General features: G+C 40.9%; 1 long non-coding RNA gene across 1 annotated transcript; it reads right to left on the bottom strand.

The window, feature by feature from the left end:
• Positions 1-9542: 9542 nt before the first annotated feature.
• LOC144696680 (uncharacterized) lies at positions 9543-22742 on the bottom strand. Its single transcript, XR_013580224.1, has 4 exons — positions 22708-22742; positions 22538-22627; positions 11225-11432; positions 9543-10319 (listed from the first exon to the last, which is right to left on the bottom strand). It is a non-coding gene; the product is annotated as an uncharacterized LOC144696680 (long non-coding RNA).
• Positions 22743-22804: the final 62 nt, after the last annotated feature.

The following is a 22804-nucleotide window of genomic DNA, read 5'->3' as shown; positions in this document are numbered from 1 at the left end:
TACTCTATTTCCAATGTCATCTGCTCAACTCAATTTTGATCAAATATTGATCTGAAATGTTAACCTTATGTTTCTCTCTTCACAGCTGCTGCCTGACTGCAAAGTGGTTCTTGCATTTTTGGGGTTTTTGCTTGACCAAATTCGAGCATTGTAAGACATTGCCATTCATCTTTTGTCCTATACTAACTCCCTAATTTCCAGTATTTTATCCCATTGTGTCTGTTCCTCATGATTTGAGTTTCTATTGTTAGATAATCTTACTGCCCAGTGTAGCAAACCTAATGTTCAAAAATCAATAAATGAATTATCCACAACAAAGGAGAGCCTCAGACTGGAAGAAATGTTAATCACAAGGCGAAAGCAATGTAATCTTGCATAGACACAGTATTGGTCTACTAAAAATGATCAACATTTTTACAACTATTTACAAAGTACTGTACCATTTTAAAATAAAAATACTTACAACTTCTTATGTTGGTAGCCAAAGTGGGTGTTCAGGAAAGTCTGCTTCCAGGAAGCATGCTCTGTTTAGGTTGTTTTCAATAACAACAAATACACAGGAAACCTTCAATGATTGCAAAGGCCATTACCATCAACACAAAGAAATTGTATCTACACTTTCTGGTGGGAGTAATACTCAATCTTATTCAGTTACTTCTCTTCCCTTCCCTGGCCTTTTTGCATCACATACCACAGATAGGTAGCCTATCCACCATCCCAACTCCTGCAGTGTCACTCTGATATCTGAAAACTAAAAGATGTGCAGCAGTTGCCTACTTTGTTAATAAGTAACTATAGCTGTTCTAATATCCTGTACCAGAGTGCAATGTTCTGTGGTAGACTCTTAACTTCTATCTACCAAGGATTGCTCAATACCAATACTGATTGCAAGGAAGAAAATAGTCCAATTTTCTATCACAATTCTCAGAGCCACACTTCACTCGAACATAAAAATTATTCAATTGTATGAACTACAAATGGGCCCATGAAAGAACTCCCAATATTCTATGAATGTGGCCCACCCCACACCCACTAGGCCATGAAATCAGGAAGGTACACATCAACGCAGTCAGAATTGAAATCCTGATTCCACAGAAGTTTTGCAAGATTTTGAGATTGTGCAATGTGTGTGCAGAATGAAAATCATTCCAATGATAAATTCACCGTGTGTTTCTGGAGCAAGCTCCTCACTGAGCCAAAGAATAGGTGCTGAGAGGCTTCCAATATTTCAATCCAGAGCTGTACCACTTAAGACTAGAAGCTAAATTTTACGTTGGAAAAGCGGGAATGCCGCAGTCCTTCCGGTAAGTTAAATCTGACATGATGGTGTCAGGTCATGAACCCAAAATCATCACACTGGTGCATCATAATCAAAATTGGCAGCCCACCCACATTTTGAAATACCTAATTAATAAGCAATTAAGGTTGTTTAGAATCCAATTGACTGGGATAAAACATTGTCCATGCCATATTGCAGTGGGTGCACGAGAAACACAGCCAGTGGGAGTTATGTTTCTTTTCCAGGGGCTGTTGAAAGAACAGGTATAAAGGCTGCAAGTTTGACTATACCTAACTTTAAAAGACGATTCATCTGAGACTTAGGTAATGTTAAAAATTTTGCTTTCCATACCATTTTCGTCTGCATCAGGGCAATTCCTCAGGGAAGAGGCCAAAAAGGAAGTGTTCTTGTCATCATTGAGCATTGCACCATTTGTGCTGTGAAATGCTGCCCCCTATGGGAATTGTACCTTCTTTTGGAGGCACTTCCTCCAGGGAGGAGAGGAGGAGGAGGAGGCCAGGTAGCCAGGGGCAGGTGCACCATGAGATGCAGGGAGATCAGCAACCTGCTGAGGAGCAAGGGCCTGTGGAGGGGGGGCCAGCAGACAGGGGTTGGTGAAGGCCCTACCCTGCCAAACGAGTGTACAAGGTCAGAATTTCTTACCTTCAGATTACTGAGTGAAAGGGCCTCCAAAGACTTATACGAACAAATGAAATAGGAGCAGAAGTAGGCTATTTGGCCCTTCAAGCCTGCTCCACCATTCAATAAGATCATTGCTGATCAGTTTGTTTTTCGAATTCTACGTTCCTATCTAGCCTCGATAACCTTTGACTCTCTTGTCTAACAAGAATCTATCCACCTCTGCCTTAAAAAGATTGTGACGTCGCTTCCACTATCTTTTGAAGTAGAGTTCCAAAGTCAAAAAACCCTCTGAGAGAAAAAAATTCTACTCATCTCTGTCCTGTAAGGGTGCCCCCTAGTTCTGGATTCACCCACAAGAGGAAGCATCCTTTCCACATCCGCCTTGTCAAGACCATTCAGGATCTTATATGCTTCAATCAAGTCACCCCTCACACTTCCAAACTCTAGTGGAAACAAGCCCAGCCTGTCCAACCTACCCTCATTAGACAACTCACCTCATTCCAGATATCAAACTAGTAAACCTCCTCTGAATTTCCTCCAACGCATTTACATCGTTCGTTAAATAAGGAGACATAAACTGCACATTGTATTCGGGATGCAGTTTCACCAATACCCTGTATAAATGAAGCATAACATCCTTATTTTTATGTTCAATTCCTCTTGTAATAAAGGATAGCACTCCATTAGCCTTCTGGATTACATGCTGTACCTGAATACTAACTTTTTGTGACTCATGTACTGGAACACCTAGGTCCCACTGCACCTCAAAATTCTGTAATTGTTCTCCATTTAAGTAATGAACTCTTCCTGACAAAGTGAACACTTCACATCTTCCCACATTATACTCCATCTGCCAGATTTTTGCCCACTCACAACTTATCTACATCTATCTGCAAACTCCTTGGACAGAATTTTATGCTGATCAGGCGTGTGCGTGCCCGACCTGATCATATGCAAAATCGTATGAGATGAAATCAGGCAAGCGTCCCAATGTCATCCCATGCTTGTGCAATATTTCAGTCCGCAGGCGCACACAATAGTCGGAAGTGCTCCTGCCAACAATTAAAAGGCCAGTTAAGGTTATCAAAGGTGCAATTGTCTCTGAGTTTTGTGGTTGGCAGATGGGCGAATCAGCCAGGGGGACTTTGCATTTTTCATGAAACCTCATCCAAGGGCAGGGTGAGGTTTCCATTATTAAATGAAAGAAAAATAAAAATCTATGGACAGCACTTTTGCCATGTATATGTTCAGGTGACTGATTGTGATGCTTAGACAATTTTTCCTGAATTTAAAAACTTTATTTAATGCTTTTCAGGTCGTCTGCTCCGAGACAGCTTTCTCTCAGCACTGGCCCATGCCCACGTTGACATCAGCGCCCACCCTTTTCCCGATCCCACCCAGCACCACTGAGCTTCCCGGCACTCATTTCATGCTGGCTGGCTGTTAATACTTATCAACATTCACTGTCAAATGTCTATTTGGAAATGTTCCCAAGAGTTAATGCCTTTAGAAGAGGAAATAAATGAAAAAAATCTTATGATAAATATGCGGAGGCTGACAAAACAGCATTCATTTTTCTGTCCCTCTTCTGTTAAGTCCGGTAATAAGGGTGTTGTATACCAGCCAGCATCTTGCCATGCAGCTATGTTTGAATCTAAACAGTGAACGTTGGCAGGCAAAGTGAGTCCCTCCCTACAGAAAAACATTTCTTGTTAGCCAATCATAGACTTATGTTGATTGAAATGAGGAAATAATATACAATGGAGACTATCCTATCATCCTGAGCAAACAAGAAAGTATAAAAGTGGCAGGCAAACATGACTGCCGGGAAGAAAAACATTTGAGTGTGGGAAAAGAGTCTTCTTTTCCATTTTTTTTTAAGTTTGCTAATTAGTTTAAAAGCCAAAAGTGTTCTATGCACTTCTTTTCATTAAATGGTAACTCTTTCAGAGATGGTTTGGGTACTACGTTATTAGTTAACTTTGATTAAGTTTGTATCATTTCTAAGTAATCATTTCAATCATATTTTGTTTCAAATCAAATGAAACAATAAAATAACAAAAATAACATGTTTTGTGGACTATTTGGAGGAGCAGCACCGTTAAAATATGGTCAAAAATAAGTATTGTGTAAAAATAATCAATTTTGTAAAATATATATTATTATCTAGTGCAAGGTAAATCCTCAGTCACAATAAACTGAGGCAATGCACTGTAACTATTGCAAGTCACAATTGTCACGACTCACTGGGGATAGTGCACTGCAATATCAAGCCCCACTACTCCCCGAGCCACGACAAATGTGAAAAAGTTTGATCATACCACCAAATTGCCCTAACTCTATCTAACTGTTTAATTTAGGTTAACAGGATACGAGCACCAGGTTTGTAAACTTAATAAGTAAATTACTGTTTATTGAACAAATTGTCTTTAACTAGTGGCAAAAGAAAGAAATATTAACTGCTAACTTCTAACATTATAACTTGAACTCTACCCCCTTCTTAAATCCCTATACACACACATACACAAGACACATAAGACACATACACAAGACACATAAGACACACAAAACATGGATTTTAAGGGCTGAATTTTTCCATCGGTGAGCAGGGGTGCGGCCCGCTCGCCGACGCGAAAATGACGTCGGGGGAAACCCCCGACATCCTCCCACCCTATTTAAATCTTTAGGAAGGCAATGGCCAATTGAGGCCATTGACAGGATAATTAAAACAATTAAAGGACCTGCCCGTCCAACCTTAAGGTTGGCGGGTCGGCCAGGAGCCCCAGCGGGCTTCTGAAAAAAACATGAAACCTCATCCACCGGCGGAATGAGGTTTCATGTAGGTTTTAAAAAAGTTTATTAAAGTTTTTGTGAAATTTATTAACATGTCCCATCTCGTGTGACATTGTCACATGATGGGGACATGTTAATGATTTTTTCATTTTTCCATTTTTAGAGTTTGAAAACCTTTCAGCGATCTCCCTGAGGCAGCACTTCCCGGCGGACATCACGCTGGGCGGGCCTTAAAATGGCGGCGGGGCCCGTTTCTCCAGCAGGGATCGGCTCCCCACCCACCAGAGATTGGCAAAAAATTCAGCCCCAAGGGTGAGATAAAACAGTTCAATAGCACCAATCCAGAGTACAGGATTCGATGGAATGATTTTGATCGATGTCTTCCAAATTCCTTTCAGTTCTTGTTGATGACACAAGGTGGTCTCCCAGCACTTTCAGTATTTAGTTCACTGGTTATAACTTGCTTTGCAATGTCTCTAACAGTGGTTTTCCCCTTTTCCTTTTTACAGGGGTTTCCTCAGAGAGAGAGCAGGTTATAGAAATATGAGGAAAAATTATTTTAGATGTTTTCTCTTTGCAGGCCAGGAGCTTTCTGTTGTAGGATTATTGGAATCTTAGACACACAGCAGAGAGAGGTTTTAGGTCTTGTTCCTTTCAGGCAAGGAGCTATTTAGCTGCACTGCCCTCACACAAAACCTGGTCACCTGGTCAGGAGCCAATTAAAAGGCTGTTGTTAGGCAGTTCCCTTGGTCCAGGACTTCTTTCCAGCACCATCTTGTCTTTCATGGCACACTCTGTTCCAGGACTGAAACATTGTAAATATCTCTCATCCTATTCCAGTTGACTTGTCCTTTGAACTGCAGCCATTGTAATTCTAATCCAAAGTCCAACAGAAATAAAAAGATATGCTTCTTACATGCCTCCACCCTTAAAAGAGATGAAACACCATTTCAAAAATGCTTTATCACAATGTATGTGACACATGGACAACAAAACGCGAGACTTACTTTCATTCATCCTTCCTCACCCTTATACAATCTTCAGCATTTCTTACCCCTCTAACTTAGTATATATCAGCGATCACCTTATTTTTGCCTGCAATGTGAACAACTTTTACATTGAACGATTGAAACAATAGACTCCATCTAAACAGTCTCGCATTTCAAGTTTTAAACTTTTCAATGAACGTCTGCGGATTATGGTCAGTGTAAATTAGTGTATCTTTGTTATTGTGTTGCACATAAACTTCGAAGTGTTGAAGAGACAACAACAATACTAGAGTTTCTTTTCCTGCTGTAGAGTACTTCCTCTAAATATGAGAACACAGTGTCTAACTGTCCCAGTATTGTTGTATTGGTCAATCGAACTGTAGGAGGTTTGCTTTGGGCACTGTCTACTTCTTCTACCTTGCCCTTACTGTCTCTGTCATCCTGCACTACTTCTACCACCTGGCACACTTGCTTTGTTTTATCATCTTCTCTGCGATGATATTGCTTTAACATGTTTATATGACATAACCATTTCTTCTTCCTATGCTCAGGGGTATAGATAAGTCATTTTACTAACTCTCCTATCTTGTAGGGACCACTGAATTTCACTTTCAGGAGTTCACCCTGCAAAGGCAACAATACCAATGCTTCATCTCCTGCTTGGAACGCTCTAGTTGTAGCATGTTTGTCTGCCATTCTTTCATTTTGGCTCGGGAAATTTTTAAGTGCCCTCGTGCTACTTTACATGCTTCTGTGAGTCTTTCTAGAAACATGGGCTTGTAATCCAACATGGAGGGTTTGTCTTTCTGCTTTAGGAACTTTTCCTTGATCACTTTTAATGGACCTCTTATTTCATGACCAGAGATCAATTCAAATGGACTAAATCCAATAGATTAATTCGGAGAATCTCTGGTAGCAAACAGTAAGAAATCTAATCCTTTGTCCCAATCCTTTGGGTATTCATGGCAATAGGCCTTAATTATGGTTTTGAGAGTCTGAAGGCATCTCTCTAAAGCTCCCTGTGTCTGTTAGTGATAGGCAGTAGACTTTATTTGTTTGATACCCAAATTGCTGATTATGTCCTGGAAAACTTTAGACATGAAGTTAGAACTTTGGTCAGATTGTATTTCAATTGATAGGCCAATGAGTGAAAAACTGAGTTAACTTTTCCACTACCACCTTAGCTGTAATTGTCCTTCAAGGAATAGCTTCTGGAAATTGAGTTGTCATGTCCATGATGTAAGGATACACTGATGTCCTGCTTTCGTTTTGGATAATGGTCCTACACAATCTACTAATACCTGACTGAATGGTTCCTCAAAAACTGGTATGGGTATTAAAGGTGCTGGTTTGATTACATGTTGAGGTTTACCTACTACCGAGCATGTATGACACGTTTTACAAAATTGCATTAAGTCCTTATGAGGTCTTGGCCAGGTAAAAGGCCTGTTTATCGATACTTGCATTTTCCATATTCCTACATGTCCTGCCATAGGGATTTCATGTGCTACTCGCAATATCTCCTTACGATATTTGGGCGGTACCACTATCTGATGGACAACCGTCCATTCCTCATCTGCAGGTCTGAGAGGGTGTCTCCAGTTTCTCATCAGAACTCCGTTTTAATGTAATAGCACTCTGGAACTCCTTCTGCCTCAGCTTCAGTATGAGTTGTTTAACTCTGGACCTGCTTTCTGAGCCTCAATAATGAAAACATGCCAAACACTTCCTTTGAATTATCCTCATCCTTAAAGAAAGTTTCGGCTACTCTAACACCTGCTCGTGGTATTACTTTGGCCTCTGGTGATGGACTTTGTTTAGCCATTGCTCTGGTCACCACACACGATGGAAAAATACCAGGAACTTGTTCTTGTAACTGCTCAGTCTCTTTAGCCTCTCTTAGACTTTCCATAATTATGGGCGACGCTATAACCTTCACTCCTGCCAAATCATTGTCCAGGAGTAAGTCAACTCCATCCACGTGTAACTTCTTAACCACTCCTACAACCACCGATCCAGACAACAAATCACACTCCAATTGCACTTTTTACAGTGGAACCGGGATATACTCTCCACTTATCCCGTTTACTAATACTTTAGCTTTCATTGAACTCTCAGGAGGGAAAACTAGGTCCTTCTCCAGCAAAAGAGTTCGAGTAGCTCCTGTGTTCCTTAATATAGTTATGGGTTTAGCTGTATCATTTGATAAAAAGGGGTTATTTTTCCTTTAGACAAAAACCCTTTATACCTCTCATCTACCCTGTTCACTTCACCTGCATTCACAGCAGTGTTTACGTCCAGGCCCTTATTTGTATTTAAAGGTACAATTTGATCTGTGGTACTTTCTTTTTGAGTTCCCTTTTCAGACTCACTCTTATGAACTCCAATAAGTCCAATGGGCTTGCCTCGCGACTTCCAGTCTTCTGAACAAATATGTCCCACTTTATTACAATGGAAACACTTAGGCCTTCAAGTTTCACTTCCACCCTCAGTACCTTCCTTCCTGATCTGGGGAGGAAATCTCAAGGTATTCCCAGCTATCCATTCTTTACCCTGGCTACTTGTCTTCCTTTCACTCTCCCACATCCTATCCTTTTCAAATTTATGGGGGTGATGAAAAAATGGTTCAGTTTTGTGGATCAGCTCATAATCATCAGCCATTACTGCTGCCTGTCCACCAGTTGCAACCCTTTGGTCTTCAACATGGGTTCTTATTACAGAAGGTAGGGAGTTTTTAAATTCTTCCAAGAGAATGGTCTGAGAACTTCATAGGTAGTTTCAACTCCTAATGCTTGTATCCACCTGTCAAAACTGCTTTGCTTAATCCTTTCAAATTCAATGTAAGTTTGCCCAGGCTGTTTCCTTAAATTTCGAAACTTTTGTCTGTATGTTTCAGGAACCAACTCATATGCCCTCAAAATGGCCTTTTTCACCACATCATAATCCCTAGAAACCTCCTCTGACAGTGAAGCATACATTTCCTGTGCTCTACCTGTCAATTTGCTCTACACGGGCAATGGCCAGTTTTCCTTTGGTCAGTTCATCTGTTTAGCTATCTTCTCAAATTAAATAAACAATGCTTCAACCTCCCTTTCCCAAAACCTTGGAAGAGCTTGTACAAATTTAAATATCCCCACTGGGTTCTGATCTGGAAATAAGTCCTGCTTCACCTACTGATATTTCTTCTAAACTGCCAGCATTCTAATCTAGAATTCTCTTTTCCTGTTTCGTCCTTTTCTAATTCCCTTTCTTGTTTTCTTTCTCTCTCCTGCCTTTCTGCCTGTTCCCTTTGGAATGCCCTTTCTCCATCTGCTGCCTCTAGTTCCAAATTTTTTTTATTTGCAGCTGAATTTGAGTCCATTCCAATGAGCCACCCCTTGGAGAACTCAGTCACTCAGGTATTCCCTCCAGTTTCAGTGTTATATCTCTTGGATTATCTCTGCCTTCCTAGCTTTGGCAGGGAATCCGACTCTTAATTTAATTGCCAATTTGATTATCCTGACTTTTGGGATACCTGTAAAATCATCAGGGATCACATCCACTTGCAGGAAAGCTTTAGCAGTTTCCAGTGTGATCTTATTTTTGACAGAACAAACCTGGTGTTTCCTTTCAGCTTTTATTACTTACTAAATCTATATCCAAATGTCGTTGTCTTTTGTTCCAAAATATCCCAGACGAGCCCCCAAACTTTGTCTTGACTCACTGGGGATAGTGCGCTGCAATGTCAAGCCCCACTTCTCCCCGAGCCACGACAAATGTGAAAAAGTTTGATCAAACCACCAGAATGCGCCAACTCTACCTAACTGTTTAATTTAGGTTAACAAAATTCGAGCACCAGGTTTGTAAACTTAATAAGTAAATTACTGTTTATTGAACAAATTGTCTTTAACTAGTGACAAAAGAAAGAAATATTAACTGCTAACTTCTAATACTATAACTTGAACTCTACCCCCTTCTTAAATCCCTATACACAGACACACAGACACATGACACATAAAATATGGATTTTAAGGGTGGGATAAAACAGTTCAATAGCACCAATCCAGAGTACAGGATTCGATGGATTGATTTTGATCGATGTCTTCCAAATTCCTTTCAGTTCTTGTTGATGACACAAGGTGGTCTCCCAGTACTTTTCGTATTTAGTCCACTGGTTGAGAACTTGCTTTGCAATGTCTCTAACAGTGGTTTTCCCCTTTTCCTTTTTATAGAGGTTTCCTCAGAGAGAGAGCAGGTTATGGAGATATGAGGAAAAGTGATTTTAGATGTCTTCTCTTTGCAGGCCAGGAGCTTCGTGTTGTAGGATTATTGGAATCTTACGCACAGGAAAGATAAGTTTTAGGTCTTATTACTTTCAGGCTAAGAGCTATTCAGCTGCACTGCCCTCACACAAAAAACTTGGTCACCTGGTTAGGAGCCAATTAAAATGCTGTCAGACAGCTCCCTTGGTCTAGCACTCCTTTCCGGCACCATCTTGTCTTTCATGGCACACTCGTTCCAGGACTGCAACATTGTATATATCTCTCATCATGTTCCAGTGGACATGTCCTTCAAACTGCAGCCATTGTAATTCCAATCCACAGTCTAATAGAAAATCAAAAGATATGTTCAACAGTCTAACAGAAATAAAAAATACACAATGAATTCCTTATCTTCTCAGTTACAGTAAATGAGGCTCAACAAAAAAATGAAACTGGAATAAACAAAACAAAATGGGAATAAACTGGTTTCTTACACATTATATAAAAATATTCACTTAAGTTAAGGAGTAGACTTTCAAAACGAACATTCTCATGCACAAATAACAACAGAGGTCTTGCTGTGGACAGCGCAGGAGTTACTCGTCAGCCACCACCCCCATCACCCACCTCTTTCCAAAACACCTCTCCATGCAAGTGCAGGAGAAGCAACACCTGCACATTTACCTCAGCCCTTCTCATTGTCCAAGATCCCAAACACTCCTTCATGGTGATTTACTTTTGATTTAGTATACCCCAGATTGAGACAGCAAAGACTGGACAACTGCCTTGAGTCTGTAAATGTGACCCTGAGCTTCCAATCGCTTGTCATTTGAATTCTCCACTTTGTTTCCACTCTAATTTTTGTGTCCTCTGCCTCCTGCAGTATTTCAATGAAGCTCAACGCAAGCTCGAGGAACAGCACTGCATCTTTCGATTGGGAACTTTACAACCTTCTGGACTCAACATTGAGTTCAACAAATTGAGATTTTAATTGTGCCACCATTTTGTTTCCTTTTTCTTTGCTGTTTTTTTCCCTCTGTATTGTTTCTCTTTTTTCCCTTTTCTTTGTTTTCGGATGGCAGCTATTCATGATCCTGGCATTCACACCTCCTCTAGACATATCTTTTGGTTTTTTTTAAACTTGTCCCATTAACACTCCCTTTGCTCTTGCAACATGGGCCCTTTTGACATTTAACCTCTCCTGCCCACCACCCTATCACAGATCTTCCCTTTTGTTTTACATTTCCAACTGTCCCCAGTTCTGATGAAAGATCACAGACCTGAAATGTTAATTCTCTCTCTCTCCACAGATGCTGCCAGACCTGATGAGCATTTGCAGCATTTTCTGTTTTTATTTCAAGTTCCAAGCACCTGCAGTATTTTATTTTTGTCTTCTTATATCAAACCTAGATTTTCCCAATGAATTCTACATGAAACCTCATTCCTAACAATATCTAAGAGCTGTCAAGTTTAGTAAGACATTCATGTCTGAAAGCAGTTGAGATGAAAATCATCATCAGTCTAGCACAAAGTGTTAGAATCAAAACTCTCAATTAGTAGATACATAATGTAACATAATTATGTGGAAAAAAAAAATCAACTAGGTTTTCCATCTGCGTAAAAATGAGAGGCTTTTCATCAGCATGAAAATGCCAACAGAGGCTTGAATCCAGAAGTTGAGCCCCCGAACCCAGCCTCCGCTATTTTCACAGGGATTGGAATGGGGGCGGATTCTAAATCATACATTGGTAGTTCATGTGATTTTGGTAGGTGTCTGAAACCCAAAATGTGTAGATTAGACCTGGTAGGAGCAGGTCTGAGCCTTGTGGATTTGTTTGGATAGCCAGGGTGCCTTTTTGGAAAGTTAAGATCCTCCTTTGAATATGGTCCTGGGACACCTTTTGGTACACCCTGTCACTGCATCTCACCATTTCAAACTGCAACTCGGGGAAACCATCTGAAGGGAACAGCTCATGAAACTAAGTGGGGATCAAATGCACAGAGGTAAAGCAGCCTGCGCGAGTAGTCTGGTGCATTTTGGGATTGTTAAAAGTGGGCATGATTGTACATAAAAAGTGCATAACTCATGGGAACTGTTAAATCTGTCAAAGAACTGTCAAGTTGTCAAGGGATTTAATTCTGCTGGAAATGTGTGGAGTTTTTAAAAAAGTGCCTGCTATTTCACACTATCTGTTGACATAAGCTGGAGGGCTATCATGTCAAGATTTGTGCGGTATGACTGATTTTACAATAGTGAGCAGTTTGATTGACAAGCCCAAGAGGTCATAGGATAGAAACGTTTGTTCATTTAAGAGATTAGGTGAAGAAATTTAAATATATTGAATGGATTTTTGTCAATGAGTTTTTTTTGAAATAGTGACATCATCAAAAGACACAAAACTTCATTTTATGTTAGCATGGCTCCCGAGGTTTGCTCAAGGTGGATACTAGGCGAGTTAGCATGGAGGCAGCAAGGGCAAAGGGTGGCATGTGGGGGGAATGGACTGTCTTGAGTTGGCACTAAGGTGGCATAGGGACTATAAAGAGCCTCGGGGATGAGTGGAGAGCATGAGTTGGCATAAGGGATATGAGGAGTCATGGTGGGGTGGGTGGGAGGCATGGGATGGCATAGAATGAGGCTTAGGGAGTGTAAGGGATGAGAGCTGTGTTTTGTTTTAATAATTTGTTTAATATCTTCAACACGCTGGGGTACCAAGGCAGGCATTCCACCCAGCCCACCTCCGTGCCTGGCTGCCTCCACACTTGTCCCAGGGGCACCGTCCCCGAAAACAAAAATACAACATTCTGGGCCTCTTGTTCCCAGGTCAGGTTCATGGAGCCAGGAAATGTCCTGTTGCTGGGAAAATCCAAGCCCAAGTCTAAATTATAATTAAATGCCCCCTACTGGGAAATCTAGGAATATCATGATTGCAATGCTATGGGTGAACCTGTCAAAGGTTTTATCCACGACTACATTAATCACAGTGAAACTAATATTCATTGAACAAGTAGAAATGGTCATAAAACTTAGCTTGACCATGTCAAATATGTGATGTATTATTAAGTTATGTGAGCTGTGCATTTCATTCAAAGCTCATTATAAGTACAAGTTCCTTTGTCTATACCCCTCAAATAAGTTAAACAATGATGGTCCCTTTCACAAAAAGCACCACTTCAATCACATTTTGACATGTAATATCCCACATAAATGTGTATATCTCCACACAACCTAATGTCTGCAGCACATTCTATGAAGTCATCCCCACTGGCTGAAAATATATTAAATATTCTGCAAGCATCTTTTATTCAAATGCCAGATCTTAGGATGGAAATAACTGCCTTTTCTTTCACTGAAAGTCCTTCCCTGACTGTTTATGCTCTGTGCATTTGATCCCCACTCAGTTTCATTAGCTGTTCCCTTCAGGTGCTTTCCTTGAGTTGCAGTTTGAAAGGGTGAGATGCAGTGACAAGGTGTACCAAAGCTGAGGTCCTCCTCTGCCTGTTGTTGGGCCTTCCCTTGGGGTCTCCCATCAATTTCACTGGTTGCCCACCAACATTCTCACTTATACATGGCAGGGCTCCAAAAACTTGCACTTATCCTTAACATAGTAAAATGTCCCAAGGTGATTTGCAAAGGCAAAGAAGGAATTATTAGAAGGGATGACTAAAAGCTTTGAAGAGGTAGGTTTTAAGGAATATATTAAGGAGGGAGAGATGGAGAAGTTATGTGAGGAAAATCCACAGCTTAAGGCTCTGGGGCACAGAGAAATTTAAGATAGAAGCTGGAGGAATGCATAGTTCTCAGAGGGTTGAAGGATTGTCGGAGATCACAGAGATAAGTGGAAAGTGTTGGAACACAATGAGAATTTTAAAATGAAGGCATTAGTAGACTGGGACCAATGTGAGCTAGCGAGCACAGGGTAATGGGCGATTGGGACATAGTGCAGGGTAAGATAAAGGCAGCAAAGTTTTCGATGATTGCAGATATTGAGGATGGAGGATGTAGGCTGGCCAGGAGTATTCAAATAGCGACAAAAGCATGGATGAGGATTTCACCTGCAATTTGTGATGGGCTGAGGAAGGGGCAGGAATATGTGATGTCAAAGAGGTGTCAGTGGATATATAGTCAGAAGCTCAGCTTGAATTCAAGGAGGAAGTTGAGGTTGCAAATGGTCTAGTTTGGGTTGAGACAGTGGTTAGAGATTTGCTGGTAAGGAAACAGGGTGTGGGGGTGGTAACGGTCTTGCTAATGATTAGTTTAAGAAAATAGCGGCCTATCTATAGTTATGCCTTACAACCAGGCTGCTATCACAGACAGTGGAAGGGTTGAGAAAAGTGGAGGAGAGGTAGAGCCTAGTGCCATCAGCGAACAAATGGAACTGAACATCATGTCTTCAGCTAATGTGACTAAGGGGCAACATGTGGAGGAAGAATAGGACTGGGCCAAGGATAGATCTGGAGAACTCCAGAGATGATTATGTTGGGGTGAGGAGAAGCCTTTGCTGGAGGTTTTCTGGCTATGATTGGATAGGTCAGAGTAAAACCAAGCAAGAGCAGTCCTGCTCAGATGGAGACTTTGAAGAAGCATTGGAGAAGAACAATGGTGTGGTCAGTCAAGTCAAAGACTGCAGAAAGGAAAAACAAGGGAGGGAGGTGATGGTGCATGATTGCCAAAGTCATAGAGGATATCATTTGTGACTTTGATCAGAGATTTTTTCAGTGCTGGGGCAGGTGCCGAAGACAGATTCAAGATGTTCAAACATGAACTTCGAAGAGTGGCAATTGCAATCTGATTCCCGAGGCCTTCAGTGCAGTGTAGCAGCATTGAGGAAAGTGAAGCCATGCCCCCTTCTTACAGCACTAGCTGCTGCAAAGCAGGTAAGTTTAAAGGTCCCAGCCAATTTGAGAAGCCAGGAACAAGGCAAGTGTGTAAGGTAAGATGGGATGGGTCCGGGGGCGTATAATGGGCGGGTGGGTGGGCATCAGGTGGTCAGTCCGGGGGTCAGTATTGGAGGTTTCAGGAGGGTAGTCAGTACTATAGTTACCCAGGAGTTAGAAGTAGTTTTAATCTTTCTAACTTTTCCTGTGTAACTACCCTGGTAAGAGAGTTAGAACCATTCGAAGTCTCTGATTTAAATTGCAGTGTCGGCTCTTGGAATGCACACATTGAACCAGGGTTGATTTCCTGGCTTGGATGGTAATCCAATGCTGGGCCATGATCTCTCAAATTGACATAAAATATAATTCTGTTGTTGATTACCTACAGTACCTTATGGATGCCCAGTTTGAGGCTGTTAAATCTATCCTGAAGTCTCCCAATTAGCATACTACACAAAGAACATAAGAAATAGGAGCTAGAGTAGGCCATTTGGCACTTCAAGCATCTTCTACTTCAACTCCACCTTCTTGCACTATCCTCAAATCTCCCAATTCCCTTTGCACCCAAAACATCTGTCAATCTAACTTGAAGATACTCAACAACTAAGCATCCACAGCTCTCCAGGATACAGAATTTTAAAGATTCACAACCTATCGAGTGATAAAGTTTTTCCTAATCTCAGTCCTAAATGGCTGACCCCTTATTCTGTGATCCTCGGCTTTTCCCCAGCCAGAGGAAACATTTTCTCAGTATCTATCCTGTCAAGCCCCTTAAGAATTTTATATGTTTCAACTAGATCACTTCTCATGCTTCTAAACTCCAGGAAACGTAGGTTGAGTCTACTCAATCTCTCCTCATAGGGCAACCCTTCATCCCAGGAACTAGCCCTAGTAAGCCTTCATTGTACTTCTTCTAGGGCAAAGATGCCTTTCCTTGGGTAAGGAGACCAAAACTGCACACAATAGTCCATGAGGGAGGGGGTGCATGGTAAGGATTTTATAGGGTACAAAGGTAATGCCAAGGACTACGGACTCAACTGTCTATCACAATGCTCCCACCTTGGGGGGGTCTATTCTATTTCTGGGACAAGGCATAGCCAGGGAAGAGCAATGGTGATCGAGAAGCCTGGAATATGATTGTGCGAGTACAACCATCAAGTTGCTGCCTAACTAGTCTATGGCCAGCTCTCCAAGTGCTTTATTTTACAGACAAACCTGAGCTCCAACCCATAGATGTTGGTGAAAAGGACACTGCAGGGATTATTCACTCAGCTGAGGTTGCCATAGTCTTATCCAGATACAATATTTGGGTCAATGTAGATAGTACTGTTCAATTTTCTTCTTATTGAACTTGCCATTGAAGGCATTGAGAGGCAAGCACAGTGTGAGAATAGATGCACATGTAGGATAAAGGTGGCAGGCTCCACGCCTTGAAGAAAATAAGTGAACCAGTTGGAGTTTTATGACAATCTGGAGGTTTTGTGGTTATTTTTCCACATACTAGACCAGAAATTACCAGAATGATTGAAAAGCAAAATCCTACAGATGGTGGAAATCTAGATAAAAAAGAATGATTGTAATGAAAGGTCACAGACCTGAAATGTTAACTCTGTTTCTCTCCACAGATGATGCCAGAACTGCTGCATATTTCCACTAGAATGATGCAAAATCAATTTCAATCTCTCAACCTCTGGGTTGCAGTTAAAGTACCATAACCACTGGATCAGTCTGATTGAGCTTGGAGTATAACCATCCATTTGTACATTCATATGCTGGCTGTAAAATAAAGCAATGTAATCTGCCCTTACCTTCCTATTTAACTATGCTAACTGAAAGATTGAAGAAGGACATGAGGACACATATTAAAGATATTCACTTCAGATCACAAAGGGCCATTATTGTTATGCTCCAGGTTATGCTATTGTTATGACCGATGCAGTTGGTAAAGTGGAGTTATTAAAAAACACTAGAGGGAAACTTTAAACAACTGTCATAACCTATAATTTTCTAAATTCAGGAATCAGACCATCAGTTCTTGAGGTTTTACATTAAACTAATTGAAATATTTTATTAATTTACACGTTAAAAATACATATACACATGGCTACAAATTAATATCATAACTTTTAACAAATTCCCAAACTAATCTCCATTAAGGCATCAGCAACCCATAGACTTAACCAAACACCAGGTAAAGCATTTTCACCTTACGAATTCAAAATGAGGTCCCTTTCATTGTGGAGCCAGTTGGAGGTTTGCAGCTGCCTTTTGATCTCACATTGCCTCTGCTCTGCAAACCTGAAAAATACTGAAGTTATATCTACCACCACAGATTAAATTCAAATTCTCATTGTCTCACCAGTATCTTTGAACTTTACCTTTTAACAATGAAACCCCTTTCATCGTACCAATTTTAGTAGTAATATAAACATATTGCTTGGTAGCTTCTAGACAGGCGTCAAGTTTTCACCCCACTTCATGAATGATCTATTTAAAAAATGCAAATGCACGCTATCTCTCTTCTATATCAAGCTAGTACATATCAAAGCACCCAGACTAGCTGGCTTTAATCCAATTAATACACACCCACAGACTAAACCTCTATTTTAAAAGAAAAATATTTTACAAAATATTATATACATTAGTAGCTTCACGAAAACTATAGTATGTTCAGATATTAAACAGTGCACTCTCTGGAACAAAAGACACAGGGAGCACTTATGGAAGCAACCATGTAGGGGAGATGGTGGCATAGTGGCAATATCACTGGACTAGTAATCCAGAGGCCCAAGCTAATGCTCTGGGGACATGGGTTCAAATTCCACCATAGCAGCTGGTGGAATTTAAATTCAATTAATAAAATCTGGAATTGAAAGCTAGCCTCAGTATTGGTAACCATCATTGATAGTTGTAAAAACCCATCTGGTTCACTATTGTCCTTTATGGAAGAAAATCTGCCATCCTTACACGGTCTGGCCTACATGTGACTCCAGACCCACAACAATGTGGTTGACTCTTAAATTCCCTTTGTAATGGCCTAGCAAGCCACTCATTTCAAGGGCAATAAGAGATGGGCAACAACTGCTGGCCTTGCCAGCGACACCCACATCCCATAAAAGAATACAGAAAAAACAGCAGCACCATTGAATACAAGAGTGTTTAAGATGGACATGAAACTTGAAATGGAGTCTATGAAGAAAGACTAATAGCTACCATAATCTATGAACACAAAAACGTAAAAGAACAAAGAAAGCGTAAAACCAAAGATGAAAAAATGCTCATACAGAGGACAAAGAATAACAGATTTTAAGTTCAATGCACTCTTTAATGAATTTGTTTACACAAATGAGTATAATGCTGGAAATGAACTAGGGCTGTAGAGAAGGCTTTAAACTAAACAGTGAGGGGAGGGTTGGAAAGTTAAAGATGTAGGATAGCAATATGGGTAATGATAACCATTACATAGCATAGCGTGCCCGCCGGGCTAAGTATCGCGATGCCGCGCGCTGACATCGGGACACTCGCGACATTTTAATCGCTGATGGGCGGGCTCCGCCACCTGCCCATCAGCCAGAAGATTCAGCCCATGGTTACAAGGGTATTTGACATTTTAGAAGGATAGGAAGAAAGGAATAGGATGTTGGGTAGCTCTGTTAATAAAGGATGAGATACTTATAGTAGTGAGAAATGATCTTGGTTCAGAAGATCAAGATATAGAATCAGTTTGGGTTCAGATAAGAAATAGCTAAGGAAGGAAGTCACTGGCTGGAGTAGTTTATCGGCCCCCTAATATCAGCTATACATAAGACAGAGTATAAATCAAGAAATAATGGGGGCTTGTAATAAAGGTACTGTAATCATTGTGGGAGATTTTAATCTTCACATAGCTTGGACGAATCAATTTGACAAAGGTAGCCTGGTGGATGAGTTCTTGAAGTGTATTTGGGACAATTAGAACAGTACATTCTATAACCAACCAGAGAACAGACTGTTTTAGACCTGGCAATGCAAAATGAGACAGAATTACTGACCCAGAATTAATAGTAAAGGATCCTCAAGGCAAGAGTGATCATAACATGTAGAGTTTCACACTCACTTTGAGGACGAGAAATACGGGCCTAAAACTTGTGTCTTAAACTTAAATAACGGCAATTACAAGGATCTGAAGATAGAGTTGGCTAAAGTGGGCTGGGAAAATAGGTTAAAAGGTAGAGAAAGCAGTGGCTGATATTTCGCAATTCTCAACAAAGATACATTCTACTGAGAAAGAAAGACTCTACGAGAAGGATGCACCATCCGTGGCTAACTAAGGAAATTAAGATTGGTATCAAATTGAAAAAGGCAAACAGTGCTGCGAAGATTAGTGGTAGGCTAGAAGATTGGTAAAATTTTAGAAACTAGCAAAGGATGACAAACAAAAATAAGAGTACGAGAGAAAACTAACAAGAAATATAAATACAGACAGTAAAAGCTTCTACAAGTATATAAAAGGGAAAAGAGTAGCTAAAGTGTGCATTGGTCCGCTACAAGATGAGACTGGGGGGTTAATAATGGGAAACAAGGAAGTGGCAGGAACTTTGAACAAGTATTTTGTATTTGCCTTCACAGTAGACACAAAAAGCATCCCAAAAGTAGTAGAAAATCAAGAGGCAAAAGGGAGGGAGGGGCTTTAAAACAAACACCTTCACTCAAGAAAAAGAACTGAGAAAACTAATGGGGCTAAAGGTCAGCCACGATCTTATTAAATGCCAGAGCAGGCTCAAGGAGCTGAATGGCCTCGTGTTCCTATGTCCAATGATCTTATGAAAATATACAAACAATACTGAAAAAAGTGAAACTAAAAGTGAATAAGACAGTGGGCTCTGGTGATAATACTTCAAAAGGAACACGAGAGGAGATTTAGGCAGTCAGGCACACAAATTAAAAGTGAAAGGGCAAGCTCATAAAACAGTTACATAAAGCATATAGAATCCCAGTTTTATAAATAGAAGTGTAAAGTATAAAAGCCATTAATTAGTTAGATCTCGGTTACAATATTGCACCTGATTTTAGGTGCCCTATTTTACAAAAACAACCAAGGCATGATGGGCCAGTATTGAAGCTATGGTTATCAAAGCACAATTTCACTGATCTGGCCACTTGTTGTATGGAGGACTCGACTCACAAAACAACTACTTTATTCAGAACTGAGCTCTGGATAAAGAAATGTTGATGGCCAGAAAGATAGAGATAAAGGTAGACTTGAATCCAACCTAAAGAAATGTGATCAGGCAGTTAGGTAACAGTTTTAAACAAGCTAGGGTTGTCAATAGGAGAAAGTGTCGAGGGAGAAAAGTGACAGTCTGTTGATGGTTGTCTTTCACGTCAGTTTTATAGTAAAATATCTCTCTCTAGGGTTGGTTTACAAAGTCAACTAAATGCTCGCCGAATCTCAAACGTTTTCTTTTGCTGAGAAATAATCTCACTCAATATTTTCACTTCACATCCGTCTTCACCCAAGCGAATGAGGATGAAGGTATTGAACTCGGGGAGAGAGACTGTGAGGTTCTTAAGCAAATTGATATAGGGAGTGACAAGGTATTGGAGGTGTTGGCAGGCTTAAAAGTGGACAAATCTCCAGGTCCAGATGATTTGTGTCCCAGACTGCTGAGGGAGGCAAGGGAGGAGAGCGCAGGGGCTCTGACCCAAATTTTTAATTCCTCTCTGGCCACTGGGGAAGTGCCAGAGGACTGGAGAACAGCTAATGTGGTTCTGCTATTTAAGAAGGATTGTAGAGAGAAGCCAGGGAACTACAGGCCAGTGAGTCTCACGTCAGTGGTAGGGAAACCATTGGAGAAAGCTCTGAAGGAGAGTTATCTATTTCCACTTGGAGAGGCAAGGTTTGATCAGGGATAGTCAGCATGGCTTTGTCAGAGGGAGGTCATGCCTAACAAATTTGATTGAATTTTTTGAGGAGGTGACCAGGTGTGTAGATGAGGGTAGTGCAGTTGATGTAGTTTATATGGATTTCAGCAAAGCCCTTGACAAGGTCCCACATGGGAGACTTATAAAGAAGGCAATTGCACATGGGATACAGGGTAATTTGATAAGGTGGATTCAAAATTGGCTTAGTTGTAGGAAGCAGAGGGTGATGACAGAAGGATGCTTTAGTGACTGGAAGCCAGTGTCCAGTGGCATACCACAGGGATCTGTGCTGGGTCTCCTATTATTTGTCATTTATGTAAACGACATAGATGACTATGTGGGGGGTAGGACTAGTAAGTTTGCAGATGACACAAAGATTGGACGGGTGGTTAACAGTGAGGTTGAGTGTCTTGGGCTACAAGAAGATATAGACGGGATGGTCAAATGGGCAGATAACTGGCAGATGGAATTTAACCTTGAAAAGTGTGAGGTGATACACTTTGGAAGGAGTAATTTGACAAGGACGTATTCAATGAACAGCATGATACTAGGAAGTTCTGAGGAACAAAGAAACCTTGGCGTGTATGTCCATAGATCTCTGAAGGCAGAGGGGCATGTTAGTGGGGTGGTGAAAAAGGCATATGGGACACTTGCCTTTATCAATCGAGGCATAGATTACAAAAGTAGGGAGGTCATGTTGGAGTTGTATAGAACCTTAGTGAGGCCACAGCTAGAGTACTGTGTGCAGTTCTGGTCGCCACATTATAGAAAGGATATGATTGCACTGGAGGGGGTGCAGAGGAGATTCACCAGGATGTTGCCTGGGATGAAACATATAGGTTATGAAGAGAGGTTGGATAGACTTGGGTTGTTTTCATTGGAGCAGAGAAGACTGAGGGGCGACCTGATCGAGGTGTACAAGATTATGAGGGGCATGGACAGGGTGGATAGGGAGCAGCTGTTCTCCTTAGTTGAAGGGTCAGTCACAAGGGGGAAGAAGTTTAAGGTGAGGGGCAGGAGGTTTAGGAGGGATGTGAGGAAAAACCTTTTTACCCAGAGGATGGTGACGGTCTGGAATGCACTGCCTGGGAGGATGGTGGAGGCGGGTTGCCTCACATCCTTTAAAAAGTACCTGGATGAGCACTTGGCACATCATAACATTCAAGGCTATGGGCCAAGTGCTGGTAAATGGGATTAGGTAGGTAGGTCAGGTGTTTCTCACGTGTCGGTGCAGACTCAATGGGCCGAAGGGCCTCTTCTGCACTGTGATTCTGTGAATGCTGGGTGAAAAAAGTGTTAATCACATCCACTGCATTGAGAACTTTCACAAAAGTGTAAGCTTCAGTATGGTCCTATGGTTAACAATGCTACATTATAAGATATTGTGCATATAAAGTTACACCTTGGGGAAATTCAGTTTGCTTTTGCTTTTTTTTTTAAAAACATCAATCACGCCCATCACAGACTGTGAATGGGCTTTTCTGTTTTGCACTGTACTTAAAAAGCATAGCTTAGATTGGTGTCAATATAATGCTCCAATAGTGGAAGTAATTAGTTTGTATTAATGCAGGCATAGATCCATGATAGTAGACATACTGGATGACAAGGTACTGTGTTCAGCGTTAAGTAACAATTTTGTGCGGAATTCATTTTTCTTGTTTAATGGCTCTCTTTGAAATGGCCACGTAGAAAGCATGCAATTAGCCAATCGTTGCCATCAGATGACCTGAATGGAGCATTGCTTGTCACTGGACCAATTGACAAGCCGACAGTGTCAATTTAATTTTTCAGTATTTTGCTCAAGTACATACCCTATTAGGAGCCACACTACATCAATTGTTACACTGATGATTAATTGGCTGGTGGGAATCAGTGCTGATGCCCAGAGTCCTAGCACAAATCTGGAAAATAAAATGAAAACTTGCACGTTTTGAAACAGAATATACCTGTGAAAACAATTAAGACTAGTTAATCAACCTACTTTTATGACTTATCCCAATACAATCAAAGGGGGAAGCAGAGAATGCAATTATTATACCTGGAGAAAATAAATTGATACAATTGGTGTCCTAATGCTT

Source organism: Cetorhinus maximus, chromosome 22, assembly GCF_964194155.1.
Source record: "Cetorhinus maximus chromosome 22, sCetMax3.hap1.1, whole genome shotgun sequence".
Classification (NCBI taxonomy): domain Eukaryota; kingdom Metazoa; phylum Chordata; class Chondrichthyes; order Lamniformes; family Cetorhinidae; genus Cetorhinus; species Cetorhinus maximus.
Note: the sequence above shows the minus strand (reverse complement) of the source record. Positions and strands in the feature narration are given on the sequence as shown.